Source organism: Marmota monax, unplaced genomic scaffold (genome assembly GCF_021218885.2).
Source record: "Marmota monax isolate L192 unplaced genomic scaffold, Marmota_monax_Labrador192_F-V1.1 WCK01_AAM20220418_F8-fsc00092, whole genome shotgun sequence".
NCBI lineage: Eukaryota > Metazoa > Chordata > Mammalia > Rodentia > Sciuridae > Marmota > Marmota monax.
In genome coordinates this window covers 5,919,181-5,945,288 of record NW_026692583.1, presented here as the reverse complement: position 1 = coordinate 5,945,288, position 26,108 = coordinate 5,919,181, and positions in this window count along the sequence as shown.

Below are 26,108 nucleotides of genomic sequence, written 5' to 3'. Positions count from 1 at the left end.
GTTTTGAACAACCAATAAAAAAATATATTAAAACAACAACAACAAAAATAAAATGAAAAAAAAAAAAGATATCGATGACTTGAGGCCTGGGGTTGTGGCTCAGTGGTGGAGCGCTTGCCTAGCACGCATGAGGCACTGGGTTCAATACTCAGCACCATATTAAAAAAACGAATAAATAAAATAAAGGTATTGTGTCCCTCTACAACTAAAAAAATTGAAAATTAAAAAAAAATATATTGATGACTTGAAAATGCATTTGATACCCCAACCTACCAAAGAGCATAGCTTAGACCAGCCTGTCTTAAACACCCGTGGAATGTGTAAATTAGTCTACAGCTGGGCAAAGCCATCTCCCACCAAGTCTGTTTTATAATTAAGGGTGGAATAGCTCCTGTCATTAATTGAATACTGAAAGTAAAAAACAGAAAGGTGATATGGGTATACTTTCACACCATCAGCAGGTTAAAAAATCATAAGTCCAAATAAGAATAAAAAAACAACCATAACAAAAATAGGTGAGTTGAACCATGTTAGGCTGGGATCCTTTGCTTTTGCTTTAGTCAGGACCATGGCCCTCCCAGTTTTCGTGGCCCATAAGCTCAGAATGTTTTTCCATTTTTAAATGCTTGAATAAAAATCAAAAAGAATAATATTTCATGATATAGGAAAATCTGTATGAAAATCAACTTCCAATGTCTAAAATAAAGTTTTATTGGAATACAGCCATGCTCTTTCATTTACCTACTGCCCATGACTGCTTTCATACTGTTAAAGGCAAGGTGAAGCTGTGGGGCAGAGAACACATGGCCCCCAAAGCCTCAAATATTTACTTTCTGGCTCTTAATGAAGAAAGTTTGCCCACCTTTGCTTTGGCATTCACAAACCTGCAAGTTGTGTAGTTATGATCCTGTTTTTGATAGATGAGAAATGGAGACTCAGAGAAGGCAAGTAATTTGGCCAAAGTTACACAGCTAAAGCAGTGGACTTGAGATTTAATATCAAAGGATCTGGCTCTGGAGCCAGTGAGTTATGTTAACTATTTTGGAAAAGACCCTGGATTCCCAATTCTTGTGTTGAGCTCTTGAGTCAACCAGCCCTAAATGTGCCTCACCTTTAGGCTTCCATGACATTATCATTATTGTAGCCACTGTTTGTTTGTTTGTTTGTTTTTTAGAAAGATACGTATTTTTTCTTTTCCTAGTTATAGTTGGACACAATACCTTTATTTTATTTGTGTATTTTTTGTTCAACATGGTACCACTGAGCCACAATCCTGGCCCTGTAGAAGCCACTTGGAGACTGCATTTCTGTTCTTTTCAGGTGAAAGCATCCTAGCTGATGTCACAAGGAAACACATTAAAAAGATAAGAGCAGCTGGCTGTGGTGGCTGTGCCTATAATCCCAGCAACTCGGGAGGCTGAAGTGGGAGGATTGTAAGTTTGAGGCCAGTCTGGGCAATTTACCCAGAGCTTCTCTCAAAATAAAAAATAAAAAGGGCTGAGATATAGCTTAGTAGTAGAGTGCTCATGAGCGAGGCCCTGCATTCAATCCCCAGGACACAAAAGGAAAAAAAAAAATACCAACAACATAAGAGGAGGGGACTGGGAACATGACTCAGTGGTAGAGCACTTGCCTGGCATACTCAAGGACTTGGGTTTAATCCCCAGACTGTAGAGAGAAAAAGGAGAGGTCATCGCGGAGAGTAAGGCCAGCAAGCCCTCAGCTTCCTGGACCAACTGCCTTTTATCCTTGCTTAGAGAATAAAGTCTTTCTTTCTTCAGACATTTCCAGGCTCCACAAGGTCTTCCCTTTAAAAGGGATTAGGAAGGAAATCCTATTTTAGAATTGCTGCTGCTTTTGGCAATTTGCAATATTAGCCTGATGAGGAATTACACTTGCTAATAAAATATCTCAAGTTGGGTTGAGTCTCATTGTGGCAAGTGCCGGTAGTCATAGCCTGTAGCAGCGACTTCTGGGCCCGCGCATCCCTCCCTTGGCTAGAGCCCATGTGGAAAATCAATTTCCTCTAAATGTTTGAAGAATGACACAGAAGGGACCTGATTTCTTTTCCCTCTGCTGGAGTCAATCTGGAGACACTGAGCCTATAAAATGAATGAAAATAGCTACGGTTGCAGGATGCTGGGGGCTGGGGCTAGGGGGGTGCCGAGCTAAGCAAAGCCCCATCGCAAGCTCTGAGTTCTGGCTGTTTTGTCCTGAGCCCAGAGGCAATATACGTTTGTGTCCCCAACTGATGCGCTACTAAAAATCACAGAACAGAAGGAATTTCACTTCAACCCAACAATCTCACTTCTAGGAATCTCTGCCGCAGAAAAATTCCCACAATCATGCAACAATATATGAACAGGGTGTTCCTTGTAGCCTGGTTTATGATGGAGAAAAATTGGAGGGAAGATAATTATCTGACAAGAAGGGACTGGTTAAACCAATGGTGATCTACCCATGTTCTGTAGACATTAAGAAAAGAAATGAGGCTGTGGGTATTCAGATGGAAAGATTTTTTGATATGGTATTGAGAGAGAAAAAGCAAGTTGTAGACATATATATGAGTTCATTTTTGTAAAAAAGCAATAACAAAAACTTCATTCGTGATGGGCACATTCATACGTAGAGGTTTGTACATGAATAGAGAAAGGTCTCACAGGGTATACACCAGGTTGTAGATGGTGGTAGCTAAACCCAAGGGAAGGAACTATACAGATAATTGGGAAGATTTCCCTTCTATATTTAGATCTTTTTGTTGTTATGGTGTTTTTCTGTTGTTGTTGATACCTTTTTGTGGTTATTATGATGACGTAGGTAATGGAAAATAAATTAGCTTTTCGGTTTAGCCAGCTAGCACTGTGCTAGACACAACACCATTTTTTTTGGATATTAAGGATCAGGACTCAACTCCATAGCGCTGAAAATCCAATCTAGCCACAGATGCATGTCTGTTACACAGCCTCAGTGATCCATTATAGCTCTTTCTAATCAACAGTTGCCATAAAGGGACTTAATACTTAGTAACTACCTACCAAACCAAAACATCCTGTTGCCAAGGCCAGAGTTTAATGATTAACTTTAATTTTTTTTTCTTTTGAACATTTGGAGGTAATACACAAAACATAAAATGTACCATTGTAAAGTGTATGTTTCCCTGGTATTGAGTATGTTGACAATGCTAAACCACCGTCTCCAGAACATTCCGGAACATTCTCAGTTGCCCCAAATGGAAACCTGATACCAATTAACTAGTTACTCTTCAGTCCTTTCTTCCTGTAGCCCTTGGAAATCACTAATCTGCTTTCCATCTGTATGGGTTTGCCTATTGCAGACATGTCTACATGTAAATGGAATCTCTCAGGCGTCACCTCTTACCACTGTTTTCTTTTACTGAGTGTAATGTCTTCAATGTAATGTGCTACATCCATGTTGTAGCACAAGCTGGGCGTAGTGGCACACACCTGTAATCCCAGCAGCTCAGGAGGTTGAGGCAGGAGGATCATGAATTCAAACCAGCCTCAGCAAAAGCAAGGCCCTAGGCAACTCAGTGAGACCCTGTCTCTAAATAAACTACAAAATAGGGCTGGGGATGGGGCTTAGTGGTCGAATGCCCCTGAGTTCAAAAAAATAAACAAACAAACAAACAAAACCCAAACAAATAAAAAAATCTCATGTTGTAGCACCTGTCAGTGCTTCATTCTATTTTATTACTGAATAATATTCTAAGGTGTGGGTATACCCGCAAATTGTTTATTCATTCATCAGGTGGTGAAAGCGTTGGATGTTTTTATCTTTTAGATATTATGAATAATGCTTCTATGAATATTCCTGAACACATTATTTTTGTTTGAACACCTGCTTTCAATTCTTTGGGGTAAAAATGTAGGAGCGAAACAACAGGTAATTTTATGTGCTGGGGATGGACCCCAGGGCCTTGTGCGTGCGAGGCAAGCGCTCTACCGCTGAGCCACATCCTAGTTCGAAATTTACTTTTGAAACCCCATAAGTCTGAACTCCTGACCAAGAGGACATTCCACAAGTAGGGAAGATCTTTCTCTGAGTGTCTCTATTTTGTCCCCTGAGTTTAGGCAGTTAGTTAATAGACAGATGCAGGTGATTGTTATATAATTTACTTATATAGATGATGATTTTAAAAAATCATCTCCAAAGATTTCACTTCTTTTAGAATATTCCAAATATTTCTATATTATGTGAGCACTTTGGGGAACTGTTATCCAAAATACATTAATTAAGTGATTCATTCAGGATCTCTCACGGAGGTTTCTCTATCTATTGCACTTGTGGAAATCCAACCTTTGTGACTGATCCTGGCACAATGAGCATCAATACTGAATCGGTCAAGGTCAGACCAGGTGAGCCGGGTTCTGACATGGGCTCTTGTTGAATGAGAGCTGAGAACAATCAGCCCATTTTAAGGTGGGCTCAACTTACTGTTTCAGTCAGCATTTTCATTGCTGAAAGATCTGACCAGGACCATTGGCTAGAAGGAAGAGCTTATTTGGGGGCTCATGGTTTCAGAGGTCTCAGCCCATAGACAGCCGGCTCCATTCCTCAGGGCTTACCATGAGGCAGAGCATCATGGTGGAAGAGTGTGGCAGAGAGAAGCAGCTCCCATGATGATCAGGAGGTAGGGAGATGGGGGGAGAGGGAGAGCGAAAGGGAGAGGGAGACAGAGACTGACTCTATTCGCCAGATACAAAATATATATCCCAAAGCCACGTCCCCAAAGCCCACCTCCTCCAGCCACACCTCACCTGCCTTCAGTCCCCACCCAGTTGATCCCATCAGGGGATCCATTTACTGATTGGGTTAAGACTCTCATAACCCAACCATTCCTCTTCTAAACCTTCTTGCGTTATCTCACACCTGAGCTTCTGGGGGACACCTAATAACTGAACCATGACATTTACCATCTTACAAACAGTCATTGAATTTCTTTGGGACCTGGGTTGAAGTCCCAATTGTGCCGTTGATCTCACTTACCTCGAGAAAGGTACCCGGCCCTTCTGAACAAACGACCTGTTGTAGTACTCACCTGGTGGTTGTTTCATGCATTCAGGAAACATTTATTGTACACCTATGGTATGCCACGTACTGTTCTGAGTGCTGACCAGGACAGATCAGAACCCCTGACCTTGTGAAGAGAGATGAACAGTAACCATCACAAATAATTGCAAGATAGTTAAATGGTGGAGGTCTCTGAGAACATCAATAACAAGAGGGCTGAGGGAAGGACCTAGTTTTATTTTTATTTATTTACTTGGTACTGAGGATTGAAACCCAGGGATAAACTGAACCCACTTTCCCACTGAGCCCCATCCCCAGCCCTATTTACTTATTGATTTATTTAGAGACAGGGTCTTGCTGAGTTGTTGAGGCTGGCCTCCGAATTTGTGATCCTCCTGCTTTGGCCTCAGTCCCTGGGATTTACAAGTGTGCACCACGGCAGCTGACTCTGGAGGACTGGATTCTAAATGGTGTGGGCCGCAGAAGATCCTCTAGGGAGGTCACATTTGAACAGACTGAGGGACAAGGCATGTGGATACCTGGGGGAAGAGGAACAGGTAGTGCCACGGCTCTGAATCAGGACATTGTGCTGGATCTGTGGTACAGCAAGGAGACCGGTGTGACTGGGCTAGAGGAACAGTGGCCCGAAGTAAAAGGAGCTAATCCTCCTGTGGGCCACAGTGAGGATTTTGGAGTTTCCTTGTAGCGAGATGGGGAGCCCTTGGAAGTATGGTCCTCAGCTGATTTAAGTATCAAACCTTATTCAGTCTGCTGTGTGGAAAATAGTTCAGAGCCAAGTTGCGGTGGCACACACCTGTCATCCCAGCAGCTCGGAAGGCTGAGGCAGGAGGATCAGGAGTTCAAAGGCAGCCTCAGCAAAAGCGAGGTGCTAAGCAACTCTGTGAGACCCTGCCTCTGAATAAAATACCAAGGAGGGCTGGGGGTGTGGCTCAGTGGCTGAGTGCCCCTGAGTACTGGGCTTGGACCAGTGAGGTTGATGGCCCTGCGTGGGGTGGGGGTGGGGAAATGGTCGTGAGTACACTCTGCAGGTAGAGACCACACAGTATCCAATCGGGAGGATTAAATAAGATACTGAAGGCAAAGCTCTAGGCACAGAGTGCGTATGTCGGTAGGACAGAATAATGGCAGATGTGATCATCATGGTGGCTGCAGAGGGTCCCCAGCAGGTTTGATCTGGAGCCGGTAAGGAAAGTGAGCTCCAGGAAGTGTGGTTCACCGTGAGTCATTCAAGGCCACCAAAGGCAACAAAGCACCTAACCACCCGAGCCACATCATTTAGACCCAAAGAAGAGAGACTTCAGGGCCGAGTTTTTCAGATACCTGTACAGAAAGCATCCAGAGTCAGGAGAACGCTGCTGTCCAGAGTCCCTGGCTTTGGGAGTGTTTACTGGCAATGTCATCGCAGCCCAGGTATTTATATTTGGGGGTTTTCGAACTGAACTGCCAACTCCAGAATCCCTTGCAGGAGGAAGCAGCGGTGGCCAACAGACAGTTGGATTCCTTTCAATTCACCTTCTCTTCGCTCCAAACTCCAGAGACAAGAAAGAGGTCAGCCTGAGAATGCTAGTGATGGATTCTTCCAAGGGAATGCCAGCTTTGCTCCTCCCTCCCCCGGCCACCGGGCCTCCCTGGAGCCTGCTGCCAAGCTCTTCCCATCGGACATCTGGCCTCAGCAGGGAGAAATGGAGACCGAGGCCCTGATTTTGGTTTTGACGTCAGCAAAGGGAAGCCTGATGAAATTAATCATCAGCACTAATGAAAATCCACCCACCACCTCGCTTTCTAGGCCTGACAGAGGGCCCACTCTCTTTTTGTCTTGTTTTGCTCTGGATTAAGTTTTGATATGATTTTTTTAGAGTTAATTAGAAGATAATAACACCAGCAAGCTTGCGGCAAATTATTTGTATCTGTACTGAACACTTACTCCGTTTTCGCGAGCTAATATTTGGCTTGTCAAATGTGTTTATTAGTCATTGTAATTAATTGAGCCCAGGTACATTTACTGGTGCCATAGGTAGAGTGACAGGAAGGTCCCCACCACCCTGCGTGAATCCCTAAAAAGAGAACTTTGGGTGGACAGGTCCTTCCTCAATCTTCTCTCTTTACCCGGCTTCTCTCTTCCCTACGGGCTCTTTTCTATGAAACCCTCCATCTCTTTCTCTCATGGCTCCTGACAACTTTTGTACCACCAGGCCTGGCCTCCTTGTCCACGGGACACCTTACTCAAAAACCTTTACACATTTCAGCGTGGAACTGCGGGACTTGGAGCCAAGCTTGGGGACCTATGTGGCTGCTCAGGTTTATGACCTTGAAGCTGGTCCTGAGTGCCATGGATCACTTTTGTCCTCCCCGCCCCCACAAAGAGAACACCCCCTGCTCCAGAAGGTGGCCCATCCGTCTTCTACAGCTTGAAGAGTGCCTAGCAGTCAGGCATGGCAGCGCATGCCTATAATCCCAGCCACTTGGGAGGCTGAGGCAGGAGGATCGCAAGTTTGAGATGAGTTTCAGCAACTTAGCAAGACCCTGCCCAAAAATTTTAAAAGGATGTGGGGGTGTGGCTTGGTGGTAGAGTGGCCCTGCGTTCAGTCCCCAGTATCACAAAACAAAAACTCCAGTACTCAGCGAAGAAAGTAGAGCTCCAGGAGTGACCAGAAGAACTTTTCAAAGGCTAACTTGGAAGATGCCAAGTGTGAGCCATGCAACTCTCTACACCTATGGAGAGTGGTAGTGCATTTGCCAAAATCCATCCAACTATGGGCTTAAGAAGAAAGCATTAAATTGTATCATTACACATCAAGTTAGAAAATGCCTAAAAATCCCAGCATTGGACTGGGGATATAGCTCAGTGGTAGAGGGCTTGTCTATCATGTGTGAGGCCGTGGGTTCCATCCCCAGTACCCCCAAACCAAACCAAACCAAAACAACAACAACAACACAATAAATCCAGGCATCACCAATTAAAAATCCTACCAAACAACCAAATTAAAAAATAACAGAAACAAAAAACCAGCATCTCTGCCTTATCCTCAAAATAAAGGCTGGTTGGTCACCCACCACTCAAGGTCCTTTCCAGGGCCCTGCTTTGTGTTTTCCAGCCTCCCTCCCAATACTTCTGTGGCTCCCTACTGTCCAGCCATGGGGAATAGGGAATGTTCAGAATGGCGCTGGGGAGGACATGGACAGAGTCCAGGGGGAGAGGGGTGGGTGGGCAGGGGGCATCTTGGTGGGTTCTGAGCACTACGTACCCCTCCATCCGGAAGCCATCCAATAGCTTCCCTGGCACAGACAGTCACATTGGCACACACCTGCTGAGCAGGGCCCCACTGCCTCACAGGAGGGCCTCCCTGACCAACGCCTTCTGCCTGGAAATCTCAACTCAAAGGTCTTCTCCAGCCAACCTTGTTGACCTGCTTGGTCTCTTGGCCGTACCTCTGTAATAGCATTTGACACACTCTCCTAGGTGAATGGATGTGGTCTCAATCTTCCCTGTCTCCTGAGGGCAGGGACCTTCAGTTTCTGTCCTCCGAGTCCAGCAGGGTGCCTGGCACACACAAGCCCAGGTGCAACATATGCATGAAGGGACTCTCCATTGTCTTTCCAGCACTGAGCACTGGCAGATGCGTAGGTATGGCTGGATGAAGGGACAGATGGGTGACGAGTGCATTTCCTCTTTGCCTTATTTGTATGGCACTGGGAATTCTTGGCATCTGGGTGTGGAGAGAGAACATGGCAGCCACAAAGATGGGAGACTCTGGACTCAGGCAAGCTGCAGGAACCCAAGCTCTTGCCCGTGGTCAGGTTTGTGCCTGTGACTTGACCTCCCCCCAGCATCCGATCAGGTGGTTATGGACCTGCCTGCCAGGGTTGCTGAGAAGCTCAAAGGAGACACGGCCTGTGGAGTACTTAGATTCTGGCAGCTCTGACTGGAAGCAAAATTGAATCACGTTCACCATGGAGCCTGAATCAGTGACAGTGGTTACCAGACGAAAAAGGGAAGAGGTCACCGCCCATTGACAGCTACCCTCACATAGGCACCTCTGGTTTTACCTCCTGTGATCTACCCAGTCTCCTGGATCAGATAATGGCACAACACAAGTGAAAATGTCCCCCAGTCAGGAATACCTCCCTGGAAACTCTGGAAGACAATGAAAATGGCCATTTTTCTCATTTGCCTCCAACTTCTGGTCTCTACACAGGAGGATACCAGTTATATCCACCAGACAGAGAGAGAGAAAGAGAGAGGACCCAAGGGGGAGGTGGTCCTCTAGCTCAGCAAGAAAACTAATTTGTTGATTGTCTTCCCAACCAAAAAGTCTGGGTTCAGCCTTCCTGGATGATCTGCCCAAGAATAATTCTCGGCTAACCATGACGTAAATGGGTCCCACGGCCTCCTCCATCCACCTCCCTCCAAGCCACGGCTTCCCAACCAAGTCCGAAATTTCCAGGCAAGGGCAATTTTACATCCTGCATAACAACTCCGAGTCCAGAAGCAGACAGGTTGACGTTCTAATCCTACCTGGAGCAGTTAGTTCCTGGCTGTGAGATCTTGGACAAGATTGGGAACTACCCAGAGTTTTCATTTCCTCTTCTGTCCAGAGAAGAAAGAAGAGTGTTGCTGGCACTTGGTGGCACACACCTGTAATCCCAGCGACTCGGGAGGCTGAGGCACGAGGACCACAAGTTCAAGGCCAGCCTCAGCAACTTATGGAGGCCCTAAGCAACTTAGTGAGACCCTGTCTCTAAATAAAAATTCTAAAAATAGCTGGGGATATAGCTCAGTGGTAAAGTGCCTCGGCATTCAATTCCCAGTACCGCCCCCCTCATCCCCCAAAAATCAAATAGCAAGAAAAATAAGAGCAGTGTCCATGGTGAAGGGTATCTGTGAGGACATATGTGACAGTTGCTAAGTGGCAGAACTTGGTGGTGAGTTCATTAGGTGCTGGGTGCTCTTTTACTCCTAGTTTTCAAAAGAGGAAGTAGGGTGGTGAAAGTTGTAAGGCAATGAGACAGTGGGCCCTACAGACCTGCAAAACTGGGAAGACCCTGGTTGGATAAACCACCTGGTGTGTCACCGACATCATCTGGATTGGCCGGCTGAAAAGGGTCTCCTGCCCCCTCCCCAAAGATCCAGGGTCCAAGACCTAGAACCCAGGCATTTGATCTTATCTGGAAAAAGGAACTTTGCAAAGCTAATCAAGTTAAGTTAGAATCTGGGGATGGGATCATGTTGGATCAGGGTGGGCCCTTAATCCAATATCAAGAGTCCTTCTAAGAGAAGGACAGGCGACACACACACAGAAGGCCACAGGAAGATGGAGGTGGTGGGGAGAAGAGTGTAGCCACACGTCCAAGAAGCCAGTGACCACCAGAAATTGAAAGAGGCAAGCAAGGGTCCTTCTGAGAGTCTTCCATGCTGACGCCTTGGCTTCAGACCTCTGCCCTCAGAAACTGTGACAAAATACATTTCTGTGGTTTTAAGCCACCCAGGGTGTAATGATTTGTTTGTAGCAGCCCCAGAAAAACTCCCATAACCTGTGGCATTTTTGATGAGGAATATATCAACCCGCTGACCCTGGGAAGCTCTGAGGATGAGGAGATCATTCTACAAGATTCCCGCCTTGAGCTAATTTGGTAGAGGCCAGGGTGGACTCGTGAAGAGCAGACAAACTGGGGTTCACATTGCAACTTCCTCTTCAATAGCTGTGTGATCTTGGGCCCATGACTCAACCTCTCTGAGCTTCGGTTTCTCTGTATGAAAAGCAGTAAACCATACTTCCCTCGGAAGACAGTGGGATGATTCAGAGGACATTTGATGGGCCCAGTTTGCAGGAATTGCTTAAGTGATGGCTGCTAAGGTAGCAAAACTTTGGGGCAAAGCCACCTAGCACCTCATGCCACGTGGTAAGCTGCTACCGTGGGCTTGTGGCATATCCCTGGATCCGAGGAGCCAAAAAGTCAAATGGCCTGAGTAGGTTGAATGGGCGGCTGTGGCCGGGTGTGGTGGCACAGGCCTGTAATTCCAGCGACTTGCGAGGCTGAGGCAGGAGGATCCCAAGTTCGAGGCCAGCCTCAGCAACTCAGCAAGACTCCACCTCAAAATACAATCAAAAAGGGCTGGGGATTTTATAGCTCAGTGGTACAGCAATCCTGATTCAATCCCGGATCCCTGCCCACCCCTCAAAATAAAAATCTGTGGCCACGGCCTGATTAGCACGGTTCTTTTCCTTTGAAGGAAAGTCCTGGCTCTCCTGAGTGCTTTGTGAAATCGTCAGCCATCTGGGCTGGCACTTTATTGTTCCTTGGGAAGCCAAAGGGGACAGAACACCTTGAAACTCAGCCCCGCGCTCCCAAGGCATCCTGTGTGTCTGCTTCGAACTTAACACGAGGCAGCGACTTAGAGACAAGCAGGGCCGAGCCCACAGCGGCTCCTTCTCCCACTTCCTGAGCCCGAGAGAGCTCAGTGGCCTCCACCACCCATGACCCTCCTACTGACTGGCTAGAAGGGGCACATCCTTTCCACTCAGTTAAAAGGACATTCTTCCAATGAGAGCAGGTCATATTTCAAACTGCATTGCCAAAGGTATCAGGAGCCAGTAAAAGGGGGCATTTAACACCGTATTTATTTTGACTGGCAAAACAGGTCATGGCTGTAAAAGAAACAGCTCTTGGGAGTGAGGCAGGCTCGCCGACTCTGGGCTCAGTCTTTCTACCCACACACACACTGTTTAAAGCATTCCGGAGCCGCTGCCAACTTTCCTGGCAGGGCTCTTATTTCTTTACATGTATGTTACATTCCATCTGTTTAACGTGCTCTCTGTGCCATTCGTGAATTCTGGCAGGGCCTGGCAAGGTGGCATGGCGTGCTCAGGCCTGTTCTAGGCCAGAGGGGACCTGGGGCAGAGGAGGGGGGTGGGGACAGAGGAAGGAGTCCTGCTTGCCTTTGGCTCCGGGGACCTGGAGTTGCAAAGACCCAAGGGGGACTTGTACTGCATTTTTTTTTTTCCAGATGCGGTTGGGTCACGTGTGCATTTCATTTGGCCCAGAGATATTTTGGGGTACAGATTTCTGAGACACAGCCAGGAAAAAAAAAAGAAAGAAAAGAAAAAAAGAGAAAGATAACATTAGGAAAACGTATGCTCATGAATCTGAGGTTGGCCCGGAAACATTCCAAGGCCTTGAATGCCCACACCTGGATCGGATGGTCCCAGCGCCCTCCAGGAAAACCGAACACGATCTTCACATTAGTCTCAAGAACCATTAAGGGCTAGGTCGGTGGAGCCGGGGCAGCGTGCTGGGACTTGGATCCGATTTCATCCACTTGGAAGACAGGAAGGCCAGGTTTTATGCCCTGCCAAAACATCTGGTGAATTCAGTTAAAAAAAAAAATGCACCCAGTCCAGGAGGGGAGAAAACAGAACCCTCTAGAAACTGTTGGTGGGTATTGGATGACAGAAACAGGGCTCCTGGTTGAGTAGAGATCTGCAGGATGGGGCCGTTAGAGAAAGGAAGATGATGGGGTTAAAGATGGAAAGGTTCAGCTGGGTCTGGTAGCCCACATCTCGGGAGGTTTAGGCAGGAGGATCGTGAGTTCAAAGCCAGCCTCAGCAACTTAGCAGGGCCCTAAGTGACTCAGAGAGATCCTGTCTCTAAATAAAATATCGTAAAGGGTGGGGAGGGGCTGGGGCTGGGGCTCAGGGGTAGAGCACTTGCCTAGCATGTGTGAGGCCCTGGGTTCGATCCTCAGCACCACATAAAAATAAATAAATAAAATAAAGGTATCGTGTCCATCTACAATTAAGAAAAAAAAAAGACTGGATGTGGCTCATTGGTTAAGCACCCCTGAGTTCAATCCCAGGTACCCTTCCCCTCCCCGCAAAATGAAAGTTTCACACTTTAAGAAAAAGTTGAGTGCACCTTTCTTGAATCCAGCCAGCCGTACAGACAGAATCTGCCTGCTCAGAAGTGCAGTTACTCACCTGCATCCCAAGGGATGGCACAGGGCACAGGACCCCTAATGAGAACCAGCCGCGGGTGGAATAAATGGAGTGGGAATTGTGTAATCCCAGTTGGCCCGTTGTAGGAACAGGGAGGAGGAAGGAGCATGAGGAACAGGCTTCACATGTGATTCAGGAGGTCCTGGAGCCCGTCCTGACCCTCTGGGTTGGAATTTCTGACTCTCTACTTCGCCTTGACTCAGAATAGGAAACCGTATCCTGACCGCGCGGTTCTTTTTATAGAATCGACTTTCTTGCCAACTTCCTCCAGAGCGCAAGATCATCCTTCATGGTCTCTAAACAATACGCCAATCATCAGATGGAAGTGGGTGGGTGGGGGGGTGCACTGTCCTGTTTGCACCAAACATAACCCAGGCCCAGAGCAGAAGACAAACAACGAGGCCCGGCTTTGGCTTCCCCACGGGGCCTGGTAAATACAACATGTTCTTACAGGTTGGGAAACCGTCTGGCTCATCTTTGTACTTTCTCTCTCTCTCCCACTTCTTCTAACTTGGATCTCGTAGTTCTGCCTTGACGTGGGCCAAGTTCACATTTGCCAGTTGCCGGCTGGATAATGGATGATTTGTGAGATTAGTAATGGGCCAGGGATGAGGAGAAGACAGCCAGGCATGGACTCTGGCGTAAAATGACTTCCCTTGGTCCTGATTTCCCTGCGCAGCCCCGACGGGGCCATCCACGTGCCCATGGGAATCCGGCAGGTGAGAACAAGATGACTTAATTCTCTTCCGTTCGGTGGTCTCGCTTGCGCTGGCAAAGAAAGCTAGGGAGACCCCCTTGCCCTGGTCATCCGTCATCGGAGGTCATTTCTTGCTTGCGAGGTACACTGGAGCGTGCAGGCCCAAAGGGGACGTTAATAGAAGGCAAAGTGTTTGGTCGTCCCCTCATTAAAAATGGATTTTTGTTTTCAGTGCTTTAAGGACAGGAACGCTGAAGTTGGAAACTGTGCTTGTAATTGGGAGCAGGTCCTCCTGCCAGATCCGAACAGCTTTAGGGAGATCCAGTTTTAGGTTTACAGTACTACATTCTGGCTCACTGAAAGTGCATCTAAATGTTGCCAGAAAGTGTCATAAACTACAAAAATTTGTACAAAAATATATTGACATAATGACTCTGTAGCCTTAAGTCAGAGGGTTGGGGGAGCAGATTGTCCCCATCAGCGTCATTCTCTTGGGTGACCTGGGACAATTATCATGTGTGGGATTCCAACCCCGGTTGGACCAGTTTGCTTAGCTGCTTAGAACATGATGTTAAAGGGCCGAGGAAGCAGCGTCACCCTGTCCCATGACCACAGATGGCCTCTCTACCTGGGCCATGCCAGATGAGAGCTTAGGGATCCAACCCAGCCCTACCATTTCCATCTGCTGCTAGGATCAAGTCCCACGTGGCCGGCCGACGGGCCTCTGGGTTCTGGGTGTTTCTCGCTGGGTCTCTGAGATCCTCCAATGGACCACGCTCACTCCTGCGTCTGAGTCCTACTCTTCCTCTGCCAGGATCTCCCTTCCCCGGCTACCTTCCTATCTGGCATTCGATTTACAGGCAGATTTTTCACAGAAGCCTTGGCTGACCCCGGGGACTGGCTTCCATGGTAGCATTTATCAAAATTGTCACTTACAACTTGTGTTTCATGTCAGATGCGACCGGCACTTCTCACATTGTAATGTGCCCGTGAGTCCCGGGGGGAGCTTGTGTTAAGATGCAAGTTCAGATCAGGGCCCGAGACGCTGCATTTCTCAAACAAGTTCCCCGGTGACGCTGATGCCGCTGGTCCACGGGCCACCCTCTGAGGAGCCACAGCACAGACCTTTCTCCGTTAGGGTTTTGTGGAAGAACAATCGGGAAATGTGTTGAGCTACTGTTTTCTCAGTTCTCCTAAGGAGCGTGCTTCCTGGGAACCATGAACTGGAAGTTCATCCGTTCTACACCTTGTCTGCTTTAGGACAGGCTCTCTCAACCGCCCCACGGCTCACAATCCACCTGGATCATTCTTTGAGGTAGGGGATTATCCTGTGCATTATAGGATGTGTACCCATCCTGGTCCTCCCTTCATCAACTAGATACTAGAACGACATCCTCTAGTTGTGACAACCAAGAATGTCTGCAGACCTGTCCCAGTCCCCTGGGGGCACAACATTGTCCCCTGGTAAGAATCACTGCCTCAGGAATGTCTCTGGCAGGACTGGCTGGAGAAGGGTTGGGAGCCTCAAGGAAAGTGTCTTGTTCATGACTGTAAACCCATTAACAAGCACAGTTCTCTGCGTTTGGCAGAACCTCCTCCGCATGTGCTTGTGGATTGACTGAATAAATGAATGAGTGAATGAATGAATGAAAATGAGTGACAGTGAATTCCAAAACCATGTTTGGCTGGTGGGTGAGTAGAATTCCCTCCACACAGCCCCTCTGCCCCACTCCCCCCGCCAACACACACACAAAAATAAACAGCAAAACTTAGGGGGCTTGTTGTCACCCGAGGCAAAATTTTTCTAAATGTAGCATTTTTCAGAGTAAATATCCCTGGGGGTGGGGAGGGGGAGTGAAGAAAGATTCTCACTTGAGATCTTTTTTTTTTTTTTAAATGTCTCCAATGACTAAAATTGTCTTACAGTAAGTGCCCAGAGAATTGCATTTGCTTAAAGAAAAAGAAAGAAAGAAAAACCTGCTGTTTTTAGTCTCAAGTATAGAAAGGACTTGAAAATCATATACATCCCTCTACCCCCACCTTACTGGGAAAATGATAAAATGATAGAATTAATTTTGGTCCTGGATTGTCAAACTCCACCTCCGACAGAGACCTCAGAGGCAAAATGACGTGGGGGACCTATGGGGGGAAAAGTTCTTAAGTAATAAAATTGGAAATTCATTCAAGGAGGAAAACCAGCCGCTGTAGGGCTTTTGGTTTGTTTTGCTTGCGAAGGGGTCTTATTGTTTTAATGTCTCCTCCAAAACTCATGTTGCAATTTAATTGCCAAATTAAAGAAAAAAAAAAGAAATTTATTTGCCACTGTGACAGGACTGGCAGGTGGAGTTGTAAGAGATTTACTCTCACAAATGCATTAATGCTATTATCTCAAAAGTAGTTTATTTATTGCCAAAGTGGTGTTTTTTTTTGTTTTGTTTTGTTTTTTTAATTAAACAGAACCCTGTCTCCTCACCCTGTGATGCACGATGACATGCTATGACATGGAGGCCCTAGCTAGATACTGTTGCCCTATTCTTGGACTTCCAAGCCTCCAGACTGTAAAAAGGAAATCTCTGTTCTCTATGAATTACCTAGCCTCAGGTATTCTGTTATAGCAACAGAAAACAGCCTCAGACAGGAAGTATCTTACGTAGTTTCAATGAGAAAATCACAAATAGATGAACATAAAATCCACATCTTGCTGAAAAATCATGGACTTGGGTTCTCTTTAAAAGAAGGCCAATTCACTGGATTTGCTTATTTCTATACAAACAAGCAAACTTCAGCAACTCAGAGGCAAATTTCCAAATTGCCGAGTAGAAAGCAAACTGACTTCTTCCTCTTCTCTTTCAAATATTTGGGTAAATGGGCAGGTTGAATTCTAAGTTACTGGGGCAATTGATTGGCATTTGGAACACTGAGGCCATTTGTGCAAAAGAATAATGACCTTATGATGCTCCTCTAAGCATATCCTTCTTAGCCTAATAGAGGTAGCAAATCATGTTTATTTTGTGTGCCTACTTTGCAATTAGTTGGCAGTGGCTGTATATACAATTTGGGGGAAAGATTGTGAATCCAAGTCTGAGCTCTGTGTGGGAAGGGCCGAATGCCGCAATTGACTGGTTTTGTCTGCCAGGAAAAGGGGAGTGGAGAGAGGAGAAGGGGCCGTAGGTTTATGGTTCCTGAAACTTGGGAAAGTCGTCTCCGCTATTAAAGGTGTACTAGCAAAAGAATGCCAAGGAGACTATTCACACCTGAACATAGAATGTCTCACTCCATTTCATATAGACAAATTGGCATTTTGAAAAAAGGCTCCCAAAACAGATGTGGAACAGAAGCACATGATTAAGGGGAAATTTCCCTTTCTTCTCTGGACATATCTGAATAGGATGCCGGGTGACTCCCTCTCAGGGTCCATATGGCTGGAACACGCTATGTCCTTGCATCAGGTGATACTACATTTGACTTTGTTTCTGTGACAACAGATTTATTTTTAATTTTTTCATTTGTCCTTTTTAGTTATACATGACTGTAGCATATGTTTTGAAATATCATACATACAGGGAGTATCACTTCCCATTCTTGTGGTTGTACGTGATGTGGAGTTTCACTGGTCGTGTATTCATATATGAGCATAGGAAAGTAATGTCTGACTCATTCTACTGTCTTTCCTGTTCCCCCCTTCCTTCCCTTTCCCTTTGTGTAATCCAGTGAACTTCTATTCTTCCCAACCTTCTCTCGTTGTGTGTTAGCATGTGCATATCAGAGAGAACATTGGGCCTTTGGGTTTTGGGGATTCGCTCATTTCACTTAGCATGATAGTTTCAAGTTCCCTTCACTTAGCAGCAAATGCCATAATTTTATTCTTCTTTACGGTTGAGTAACACTCCATTGTGTATATGTGCCACATTTTCTTTATCCATTCATCGTTGAAGGGCACCTAGGTTGGTTCCATAGCTTGGCTACTGTGAGTTGAGCTGCTATAAACATTGATATATAGCTGCATCACTGTAGTATGCTGATTTTAAGTCTATTGGTTATATGATGAGGAGTGGGATAACCGAGTCAAATGGTGTTTCTGTTCCTAGTTTTCAGGAATCTCCATACTGCTTTCCAGAATGGTTGCACCAATTTGCTGTCCCACCAGCAGTATGAGTGTGCCTTTCCCCCACATCCTCTCCAACTCTTGTTGTTACTTGTATTCTTGATAAGTGCCATTCTGACTGGAGTGAGATGGAATCTCAGTATAGTTTTCATTTGCATTTCTGTAATTACTAGAGATGTTGAACATATTTTCATATATTTGTTGATTGGTTGTATTTCTTTTTCGGTGAAGTGTCCATTCGGTTCCTTAGCCCATTTGTTGACTGGGTTATTTGTTTTTGTGATGTTGAGTTTTCAGAGTTCTTTATATATCCTGGAGATCCATGCTCTATCTGAGGTGCAGGTAGTAAAGATTTTCTTCCATTCTGTGGGCTCTCTCTTCACGTTCTTGATTGTTTCCTTTGCAGTGAAGAAACGTTTTAGTTTGATGCCATCCCATTTATTGATTCTTGATTTTACTTCTTCTGCTTTAGGAGTCTCGTTGAGGAAGTCAGTTCCTCAGCTGACATGATGGGGAGTTGAGCCTACTTTTTCTTCTAGTAGGCCCGGGGTCTCTGGTCTAATGCCTAGGCCCTTGATCCACTTTGAGTAGAGTTTTGGTGACACCAGATGTTGCCAGGACAACACCCCCCCCCAAGGAATAAAAGTGTTTTGTTTTGTTTTTCCATAAGACTTATTAAGTACAAACAGTCATCCTGATTCAATCTGCTTGCTGCCTATAGTATTTAAATAAATGGGAATTCAAAAATAGAAAAGAAAAAGTCAAGTTTAGGATCTTCAAGACACTGATGAAAGATTAACAATGAAGAAGAAAATAACAGTGGCCAACTCTGAAAAAAAAGTTTAGGGTGTGTGTGTGTGTGTGTGTGTGTGTGTGTGATAGTTGAATTCAGGGTCTCCCACATGCTAGGCAAGCACTCTGCCACACAGCTATATCCCCAACCCTTTTTAAAATTTTTTTTTGTTTTGAGAATCACTAAGGTGCTGAGGGTCTCCCTATGTTTCCCACGCTGGCCTCGAATTTGCGGTCCTCCTGCTTCAGCCTCCCTAGTCGCTGGAATGACAGGCGTGTGCCACTGCGCCCAGCAAGAAACACCCTTAACTGAAAAAAAAGCACATTTCACAAATTGACTCTTAACATTCAGTATTAGTCTCTATTACCAAACGAAGGGGAAGAATGATGAAAGAGACAAATTCACGTTTGAATAGAATCCAAATGACTTAAGAATTATTTGGATTCAAGTATTTCAGTTGAACCAGGACTGACATTACGGTGACGTGATACAGGAGGGGTTGAAATGGAATAGAAACACTTCTTTCATCTACAAGCAATTTTCTTGCCTTTGTGGTCCTCAAGAGTTTCTGAGTAAGTGCCAATCGCCCCCTCCCCGGGCTTGGGTCTCATGAACTCCTATTTCAGATCCAGCCTGTTTGGTTGGGGGACAAATAGAGTCTGTGTTCTGGAGAGTTCCTTTGTCAACATTGCGTAGCTGCTAGGGAAGGTTTTCCACAGAGTTGAAAAGTCATGAATTTTAAACTCCAATTAGAGAGTGTGGGTACAAGGGCTGGGGTTGTGACTCCGCAGTAGAGGGTTTGCCTAGCACTTGTGAGACCCTGGGTTCGATCCTCAGCACCACATAAAAAAATAAATAAATAAAATAAAAGGAATTGTGTCCAACTACAACTAAAAAAATAAATGTTTAAAGAAAGAAAGAAAGAAAGTTTGGGCACGAGTGACACAGCAGACCACATCTGAACTTGGTGCTGTTTTCAGACCTCCTTCCAGCTCCCTTAAGATACCCCTGGGAGACCCATCGAAGATGAGTCAGTGAAACAGGAAGTGCTGGCCTGGAGACACAGGAAACAGGTGGCCCACATCTTCTCCACCGTCTTTCAAAAACAAAGTGTATGTGGCGGGGCCCCATCATGCAAGATTTAACCTCAAACCTACAAATATCTAAGAAGTGTACCCTGAGCTGAGGGCTCTTACACACATCTCATGAAGCCTGGTGACAATCTGAAATGTCCCAGCACTATCTCTCATCCTCAAATGTGGATTTGATAGTCACCTTAGAGCAGGGTTTCCTGACCTCCGCCCTCTGTGCTTTAGGCTGGATGATTCTTTGCTCTTGGGTCCTGTATTGTGCATTGTAGCTTATTTAACAGATCACTAGATACCAGTTGCACACCTTACAACCAAACTGTGTCTAGACATTGCTAAATGTCCTCTGGGGTGGGAGAGGGGAGTGGGATTGCCCCCTGTTGAAACTTATTTTTTTTAATTTTCTTTTGGGGGTTCTTTTGGGGATTGAACCCAGAGGCACTTAACCACTGAGCCACATCCCCAGCCCTTTTTTTTTTTTTGGTTTTATTTTGAGACAGGGTCTTACTAAGTTGCTTAGGGCCTTGCTAAATTGCTGGGGCAGGCCTCCAACTTATGATCCTCCTGCTTCAGCCTCCTGAGTCGCTGGGATTACAGGTGTGCACCATCATGCCAAACTGAAACTCACTTCTTTAGAGGAAAAAAAAATATTTGCATGACCAGGCAGCTATGGCTAAACATTCCTTTGATTCCCTCCTACTGTCTGACTCAAAGTTTATTGAATCTCGTGTTCTGTATACAATACCATACATACTTTACTTGATGAGCAGGCAATCTTCTCTTTTTACAGTACTGGGGATTGAACTCAGGGTCTCATGTGTGCTAGGCAAACACTCCACCAATGAGCTATACTCCCAGCCCTTTATTGATTTTCTTATTTTTTATTTTTGAGGGAGTGTCTTCCTAAATGGCCCAGGCTGGCCTCAAACTTGCGATCCTCCTACCTCAGCCTCCCAAGTAGCTGGGATTACAGACATGTATCCTCACACCTGGCTCCAGACAGGGAATTTTTAAGGGAATTTGATCCTGCCCGGTTTTGTCTTACCTGCTGTCCTGAGAATCCCGCCTTTCCTTTAATTTAATACCAGTGGCTTCCTTAAAGAGTCTTTAGTGGTCACAAACATCTCACCTGCACAAAATCTCTTGTGCCCAACCTTTTCTTCCGAGGCCAATGGTAATTACTGCCCTTATTGACCCTCCCACGGTGCCATGGGTCTTATTATTGTCCCATTTCACAGAGAGATTCTGAGCCTCACCCAGGTTAGATAACTTGCTCGTTATCTAACAGCTCGTAAGTGGTGCTGCCCATCAGAGGCCAGGTGTTACCTCTCCTCAACAGAAAACAGGCCCAGCAAGCACTCGATAGCCATTAGCTACTATTTACTAGTGGAAAACAAATCTGTCTCATTTGGTCAGGAGCTGTTATTCAGGATTACCGCCCTGGACCATAAAAGACAACGGTATCAGCCAATCTTTCCACACCGCGGCCAGGAAGGACACAGACACCCGGGATGTATATAAAGCTGAATTGTGTTTCTCTTCCAAAGTATGAAACAGGAGCTGCCGAAACGGGCGTGAACTAACTGTCAACCCAAAGCGATGATTTTTATTCGGGCTGACAAAAGAGACTGGAGGACTGGCAGGTACCCTAAAATAATCACGGTCCTGCGTGCTGCGTGGTGGTGTCACGGTGCGTTTGCAACCGAGCCCCTTGAGGTCAGGACTTCACCCATTGTCACGAGACCTCGGGAATGTGCCGCATTTGTGGAGTGGGTGAACGCATTTTTTCAACCCAACACTGATGCCAACTTAAGTTCCATTTTCTCAGTCACTGTGGATGGTGATCACTTTGAGACCCTCTTTTTTATTGGAAGAGACCAAATCGAAGGGAGTTGAAATGACTGGTCCAAGGTCACCTCCTAGTTATCCGTGAGGCCAGGCTCCTACTTCAAATCCCAGATCTCAAGCTTTTCCACCAAGGGCTTCCCCAGGGAAAGTGGGTTGGGAATCTCAGGTGGAGACTTGACCTTGATGTCTGCCATCTCTATACTGTTTTCATGTTCAGCAGAATGAAATATGGACAAATTGCCTTTGCTAAGCCTTCCACCTTCACGGACTGAGTCCCGTGTGCTTGAGAAGAGCACCCAGGATGTCATGAGGGCAGGCAGTTCCCATTGGAGGCTGGGGAGCGTGTCCCTCTAGGGCGAGGAACTGGGGAGGCTGATTCCTCTTGTCTCAGGAATCACTGGTCTCTTTGCATGTGTGGTCCTTTGCTGCCCTGAACAGAAGTCCGTTATTTAGAAATACTTTTAAGTGCTTAAAGGTTGGACTTTCTCTGATAATTTTACCCCTAAAAACAAGAAAACAGCTTCATAATATTCTCAACCAAAGAAGAATATGGGATAGCGGACGGGGTAGGGCCGACTGCATTGAGAGATCGTCTGAGGATGAGGGCTGCGATTGCTTGCTGAGGGATTCCGAGAATAATCTGGAGTATGCGACCATCACCAAACACGCTGATTTTTGATCTCAAGCTAATCATGAAAGGTACTGGAGGAACATCAAAGCCAGAAATTATAAAGCCAGATCCAAATTGCATAAAATTAAGACAACTTGGGTTTTTTTTTTTTTTTTTTGAGTGTTAGACATTGTTCTGGAAGGTTCATAGAAGCAAATGCGTTTCATCATCATGACACACCTAGCAGGTAGGTAGGTACTAGCAGGATCATTCCCATTCCACAGATGAAGAAACCGAGGCACAGAGAGATCCAGGGACTTGCTGGGAAACCTGGCTAGAAAGTGACCAGACCTGGATTTGAACCCAGGTAGACGGGGTCCCCGACACTAAGGCTCATTCCTATCTCACCAACCAGCGAGTGACCCAAGCCGACTTGGATTAGGGTTGCTCATTTTCCATCTTCCATAAACGTGGCTTGGTCGTGTCAACTACTAGGGGTTCATTTCAACTTGAATCCAGCTGTCCATGGTGGCCTATCCATCACACACTGTGACAAAGGGAAAAGAGCAAGTACCCCGAGTCCAGCGTTTAGAGGCCATCTACAGCTTGGTCAACACACCCCAAAGGGCAGATTCAGGGTGATGATGTGGAATCTGCCGAGCACCCTATGCACGAACCATAACAGCATCCGGTCCCTTTTAAACATAGCGCCCCTTTGCAAAGTGTGGTTACTGTTTCTGTTGGGGTGAAAGAAGGAACACATAAGGAGTTAAAGGTTTTATTGAGAATTCTATTCACGGGACCAGGGGCAGGGTGCAGGGTCATCTTTGCCCTAATCCTGACAAGGCCCAACTACGCGTTCGAGAGCCCGGGCAAGGCTTGGCCGACTTCCTCAAGGTGACTGTTTTCAAGCAAAGCTGACCACTGCTTTGTTAGGGTTGCTTTAATGAGCTCATTACAAAAGGCCCCTTTAGGTGTTCTCCAAGTTCAGTCTTGGAGGAGTTCTACTTAAGAAACACTTTAGCACCTGAAATACTATAAACACTATTGGTTCTGAGAACAAACCATGGAATTAATGCTTCTGCCACTTCAGACCCATCTCCCAGGACTTCTTCAGTTGTAAGCAACAGAAAATCCAGGTAGCTGGGCCGTGGGCACTGTAGCGTATACCTGTAATCCTGGCGACTCGGGAGGCTGAGGCAGGAGGATCGCAATTTTGAGGCCAGACTCAGTAATATAGTGAGACCCAGTCTCAAACAATAAAAAGGGCTGGGGATGTAGCTAAGTGGTAAAAGACTCCTGGGTTCAATCCCCAGTACCCCAAACAAACAAACCCACTCACCCAAACAAACCAGAAATTGACCCACTAAAATTGACTCAAAAGGATTGCTGGCATTGGACCTCCCTGTGCTAAAACAATGTCACCAGGTGTCTGACTTTGTCCATTTCTTGGCTCTTTGTCTTTTGTATTTGTGCATCCTCAGGCAGGCTTTCTCCAGACGCGGTAAAAGCTGTTTCTAGTGACGGTCACCTTACACTCTATCAGGCAGAAGCTCAGGGAAAAAAAAAAAAAGACTACCTACTTCTCAATAGTAGCAGCAAAAATCCCGGGATTAAGATTCTCGGCCTCTCATTGGCTTAGTGTGGGTCACATGTCCATTCCTGAGCCAATCCTGGTAGACAAAATAATACAGGACTCATCAGTCGACACAGGCTCACATCTACTTTTTTATTTTCCCACTTTTTTTTTTTATGGGCAAATTACAGTTGGTGGGAGTTGTCACGTGTGCGTCCACACCTGTCACTTAACAATACAATTTGGCCAATATGATTCCCCACTATCCACCCCCCCACACACCTTTCTTCTTTTTCTTCTTTTCCTCTCTGGCTTCCACATGAAAGAAAGTCTATGACCCTTGACCTTCTGAGTTTGGTTATCTGGCTTAACAAAATGTTTTCAAGTGCCATCTATTTCCCTGCAAATGACAAGATTTCATTTTTCTTTATGGCAAAACAAAATTCCATTGTGTTTATACAATGCATTTTTTAATCCATTCATCTATTGAGGGACACCTAGGCTGGCTCCATAGTTTGGCTATTGTGAACTGTGCTACTCCAATAGGGGCACGCATCACATGGACCTTTGAGACCAAGGCCTGGGCACTTGACCTACTTGACCCATGGAGAGGGGGCAGTTTTCTAGAGAAAAATCTAGGTTCTGGTGCTAGGTGATGGGGGAGATGGGGTGGGGGCAGAGATACTAGGCAGACAAACCCAATGAATGTTCCTGAAATTTCCCTCGAAACTATTTCCAGAAAGCAAGGTGTTACTAATAGAGGGATCTCGTGTGGTTTACAAGCATAACTTAGATGTTTGCTTAGATATCTGAGGTTTAAAACATGGCCTGTTCTGGCTACAACATTTTGGAAATATTTTCTGCAAATTGTGTTTACCCACATGGCTTTAAGTTTTTGGGGTCTTTTTAAAAAATTTCTTTCTTTTATTAAAAATAAATATTTTTGAACTTCTTGGAACAAATTCTTAAGAAAAGAGGAAGAGAAATGCCACAAAATTATTTGAAACAGACAGATGACTCTGCGAGCAGACGGAGATGGCAAATTAGCACCCAGTTGACATTCCTTCTGTCCTGGTGACATTTCTGATGTTGAATAATATTCTCAGGGTTCCTCTCTAACCTATTATGCCTTTTCTTTTTTATGGTAATGACTTTGTTCCTAATTACAAAAGCAATACCTGCCTAATTCACAAAGAATTGAATGCATAGAGAAAGTGCATACAAAGAGCACACACATGTATGTACAAGAGTGTTGCCTGCCAGGAGAGCTAGGAACGTCTACTTAGTGACAGTCATGTCTTAGATGCTATCCAGATGCTGTCCTAGTCCCGTTTCACAGAGGGGGAAGCTGAGGCTTGTTACATTCAAGCCAATAGGTGCTGGAGCTAAGAATTGAACTCGAGTGTCTCTGGTCTCAAGGCCCTTTCTCTCAGTAGCCTTACTAGTCCTCTATTCAACCTTATCATTTAAAGATTTCCAAAATTAATTTTCCAAAGATGTGTAGGATACATAATGTTTAATACCTGCCTTTTAATAGGTTCTCTTTTCTCACATCATTTAATATGTTTCTAAGTTTTTTTCGGGGGTGGTAACTGTACTGAATCATATGGATATGTCATTATGTACTGAGCTCATCCCCAATTGTTGGACATCTAGGTTGTTTCTGGTTTTTCAGTATTGTATTAACACTACGGTGACTCACCTGGGGGGAACCTTTTCCATATATCTCTATTTATAGCCTTAGTATATAAATTCCTACCCAGAACTGCTGGATCAAAGGGCTTGAGGGTGTGTGTGTGTGTATATGTGTGTGTGTGTGTGTGTGTGTGTGTGTTTCACATCTATTGCCAAATTGTCCTTCAGAAGGGACATGTGTAATCCTATAGCAATGTCCGGATTCCCACTTCCCCTTTCTTTCCCATGAGGCCTCTTGATCAGAGATTGCTGCTCATGAGCTAATTGTACCTCCTTCCCCCTGCAATGGGGGCATGGCGACCCTTTCAAAATATAAACCATTTAGTAGAATCCAAACGGTTTAATACAAATGCAGTGGTCAAAAACATTTGCTCAGTAATAATTTACATCTCGACCCTTGTCACCATCAGGATTAGGAGGGTTTGTCAGCATGTCCCCTCCCTAGGAGCTAGAATCGATGGCCTAGGTATTGGAGGAGAGTCGCACGGTCAGCATCACTGGCTACTGTCCAGGGCTAGCAGGAGAGACGTGTTCACTTCAGTGGGAATGATGACACAGCTGGCCTCACCTCCAAGTGGCTCTGTTGACATGGTGCCTATCACGCCCGCCTCCCTAGGTATGGCAACCACCCACCCTGCCTTGTCCCTGCT